Here is a 4475-nt window from a genome sequence, read left to right as displayed (position 1 = left end):
CAAGGACAAAACCAGAAAAGACCATGTGCAAAATAAACTTTCTCGTCAATCTAGCTGGGGGCCTGTTCATATGAAGAAGGGAAGGATCAGCAAAGGAAATAACATATCAAGAAAAGAAAAGGAAAAAATATTAGAATGTAATATGTTTGCTCATCGATTACCTTCTGCCTTTTTGATAAACATATTATATTTTAATTTGCTCCGTTGTTTTCTTTTTCTTTTTTACCAAACTGCCATATATGGTACACGAAGAAGCAATTACCTGAAGGCATTAATATCTTTTTCAGCTTTTTAGTCTTACTGAATACTCCTGAAGGAGTCAAGGACTTGTTTGCTACTGTATATTAATAGGAGTAGGTAAAAGGCCAGTGTGGGTGAAAATATTATAAGGACAAATACATTAAATTCAATGACAAAATCAAGCTTTCAAATGATGCTTATGTGGTAATGCAACGAACTCCGACATGCAAATCTACTGTAAAATAAAAAAATTAACATCTGCTAAGAGGCTATATTTCTTTATTCAACTGATATAAATAAATTAAATAAGATGAGAGTGAGACTAGATACATAAAGCTGAATGTGCAAGATCGACATCACTCCCTAAGTGCTTTTCTACTCAACTGCTTCCTTCTGGATGTTTTGAATGTTCAATGGAATTTTTTTTTAAAAATACATGGTCAGATAATTGCAACCTCATTTTATATATAGAAGAATGTTATTGAAAGAATTGCATCCAACCAAAAACAAACCTTAATTTGAGACATATAGTTTGATGCCTTACCTACAGTTGTAACCTTCTCAGCAAGTATGCCAATCTGCATGTTCGAACGGAATTTTCTATCGGAGAGCAAGCAGAGGTTTATACATCAGAATCTTCTATGAGAAGCAAGCAGAGGTTATACATTATATAGAGGAGACTAATAGAGAGTACCAACTCGATATTTCTTGCTGGTCCATACTTCCATTGTCGGCATGAAAATGAAGCACTGCCACCGTTGCCGGCTCCTCCAAATGCCCATCGGTGTAGGCATGCTGGAGAACATACAGTACTGCACGAGTCAAACCGAAGAAGCAAAGAGCGTAGGAAAATAGACAAATGAATACTGAAAGAAAGGAGAAGATAACCACCATATATGTTATTTTGCACAGTTCATTACATGAGTCAAATTACAATGGTTATATTCCAAGGCCATCTGACAGTCCCTATTTTACAAAGCATGGCTTTGATGAACATACCAATCAACTACTCTTAACGTTCCACATCACCTAAGCTAGCACTGATTGCAGAAAACTTACAATATTATTTAGAGGTGCTAGTTCAAACTATGGCGAATTATTTGCATGGCTTATCATCAGCAGTTATGTTTTTACCGCCTTTAGTATTTTAATTAGGCTTCATTCAGAACTACTGCTGCACATTAAGTATGAGAAGGTAACAGCAGGCAAAATATCACTCTAGGCACCGGTCAAGTTTCAGTTGAGAATTCACACATTATATAAGAAGTATATGTGATGATAGATTTGATTCTGAAACGAGATCATGTATACCTTGTAAAAACATCATCCGCCAAAGGGGCAAGTATCCCTTCTAACGTCAAAGTACCTACAATCAGTCGACGTGAAATATCACTAAATAGATCAAATAGATAGATTACAACCTACAACTCAAATAAATGGATCACACGTCTTTGCTTGAGAAGTTTGTACTGCCAAAAAAAAGAAAATCTTGAAAAGAAACACAAATATCACTAAACTTTACCCCAACACAATTGCAGATCCTATGCCACTTCTTTCATTATAATCAAACAAGAATTCAGAATATACCATAATGCAAATTACAAAAATTAGGGAGTAGCTTGAGGCCTGACTGAGTTGTAGGGGGAAATTAGGGCAGCAGGGAAAGGTAGCAAGCTAAGAGGAACATCTGCGCGTGGTGCTCACATATTGGGTGCTCACCATCGACGTCGTAGGGGGCAGGTTGCTCACATCCACCTGTACCTGTAACCCCCGACCTCCTCCTTGTCCGCCGCCGTATCTCCTTCCATCATGAAGCCTACGCCGTTCTCCTCATCTCCTATGCCCCGACTCTCTGCTCCGACTGCGCCCATGGTTCACCATGACCACGAGCGCCTGCTCCGTCCACTCGCACGCGATCTCGCCCGGGGCTCTGCCGGTTGAACCCACCTCGTTCTGGCCACTGTCAGCGGAGGGGGGTGGGTAGGGGACGTCTGCCGGAGCTCAGACGAGGAGCAGCCACACTCACGGTCGTTGCTGCCAAAATTTGAAGGAGGAAGATGGGGGAGGGGAGGTGGATACCCGATGCGCTGCGCGGCGAGGCACGGTGGCGACCCCGGCCATGGGTCTCGATCGATCTGCCTCGCGGAGTGGAGGCAGGTCGCTGACGGGAGGGAGGAGAAGAGGATAGTGTGCGTCTGCAGCACGGGTAGGGGAGGCCAGCGGCGGCTAGGAATTGCGGGACGCGATTGGACTTTCTCTCAGGGATTATTTTCGCTATTTTTTTCGTGCGTGCGAGGGGATGCGAGGGCATGAGGGCCTGGCTAATTTTCATAGGTTAACCGTCGTAGATTTTTTTAGGACGATTTTCTGTCGCTGAACCGTAGTGTTTCACAACGGCCTCGTGTTAGCCTGCCCTTTTTTTGGTCGGTCTCGAGGGAGGAAGGGAGGGATCGCTGGGTAGCGGGAGGTGGGATGGAGGACGAAAATTAACCGTCTTTGGTGGGACGAAAATTGACCGGCGGAGACTACCAACTGCTCCATTACGAGTAGAGATATTCATAATCTAAACCATGTTCCGTACGTGTACACCGTGTTTATCACACATAGTATAGTGCCCCGCCCCCTACATTATGACAAGTATTTAGACCTGAGCTGCAAAAGCCACACATTAGCCCAAATTATGATCAATGTTCTATATGTTATACGTAGTACTAGCAAGATGCCCATGCGTTCCACAGAACATCAACATGATCAAGGGGAGGCCTAATTTGCAAATATGGAGAGGGGTGTGGGTATCTTTTTTCAAAATTGCCATAGTTTCCTTCCTATCCGTCAGATATAAATCGGACGGCCTATATTGCAGGATGGCACCATCATCAACAACTCCGTTTTTATAAGAGTAGAGATAAAATATATTATATATAGTATAACATGTTCATAACCACACCATTTGTATCACCGTTATATATATTCACACATGCGTCGGTTTAAAACACTATGACAAATTCTTCAAATATTCGAATTCGCTTTTTATAATGAAGTATGATCTCTATTCGTCTTTTACACCCACACAATCCTCTTATCTTTGTAGCTAGCTAGCACTAGCTTTCTCTCGTGCATCTAGACGCCCGCATCCCTCTAACCCTCCCTCAGCATTCTCTAGCTCCATCGCGCAAATTCGTCTTTTCACTTTAGGTCGTTCACCCATGGTGTGTGTAGGCCCCCAGCTCCTTCTTTACGGCACACATCGATCGATATGCCTCTCTAGCCAGGTGTGCCTAGCACAAAACACAAGCTTCCCCTCTTCTCTTATCACCATCCATGCCTCACTTCCACCACTCTTTTCATCGATCTCGTACTCGCACACTTCTCCCCCTCGATATAGTATGACTCTCACACCACCTCCTAGATGCACCCCTCTCTCTCTATCCTTCTCCCCGTGCCTAATTTGCTTCTAACACACACATGCATGTATACCGATCGATCTCCCAACATATACCTATGTCGACTTTAACTATCCCCCCATCGATCGACGTACCTCACAAGTTATGTCTCTCCTTTCTCTGACAAAGGACGATTGATCTTCCTATGTAGTTATGTCTGCTTACCACATCCATATCGCCCCCCATCATTCGTGCATTCCTCCTGACCCATCTCTCTCACACACGTGCATAGACAGGCAGCCATCCCCGCTCTTATTGATATTGCAGGCGTGCCCTCCGGTTGTCTAGCAAGCCTATCCCACCATTTGTTAGAAGCAACTCCACTACCACCCCCTCCAACACTCTAGCTCTGTCTCTCTCCCAACCTTATTCCTCTCCTACACATATGCATGGATGACGATCGATCTCCCTTAATACATGAGGTAGATCGATCTCCCTTAATACATGAGGTAGGCCTCTCTCCTCCTCCACACATGTACCAGCCATTGTACCTCTATAGTTAATTAGGCCTCCCTCCCCCCCACCACACACCGATAGTCGAGCGATGTAGGTAGGTATCCATGCCACAGAGACAAAGTGCACATGTCCCCTCACGTTCCAGTAGGCCAGCCACTCTATATCTTTGACGTGGGCACACACAAATTCGATGGCATTCTTTATCGATCACGTGCGCACACACACACATCATCCCTCTCTTCGATTCTATGGACACCTCAAGCCGATGATACCTCCACTCTCTTCTCGTGGATCGCCCCCTCTATATATATGATATATCCAGGACTCTATTTCACA

At 44.0% G+C, this 4475-nt stretch overlaps 1 long non-coding RNA gene across 1 annotated transcript; it reads right to left on the bottom strand.

The window, feature by feature from the left end:
- Positions 1-958: 958 nt before the first annotated feature.
- LOC123141343 (uncharacterized) lies at positions 959-2426 on the bottom strand. Its single transcript, XR_006470229.1, has 3 exons — positions 2320-2426; positions 1552-1606; positions 959-1035 (listed from the first exon to the last, which is right to left on the bottom strand). It is a non-coding gene; the product is annotated as an uncharacterized lncRNA (long non-coding RNA).
- Positions 2427-4475: the final 2049 nt, after the last annotated feature.

This window comes from Triticum aestivum, chromosome 6D (genome assembly GCF_018294505.1).
Source record: "Triticum aestivum cultivar Chinese Spring chromosome 6D, IWGSC CS RefSeq v2.1, whole genome shotgun sequence".
Classification (NCBI taxonomy): Eukaryota; Viridiplantae; Streptophyta; class Magnoliopsida; order Poales; family Poaceae; genus Triticum; species Triticum aestivum.
This window is presented reverse-complemented; position numbering and strand designations above follow the sequence as displayed.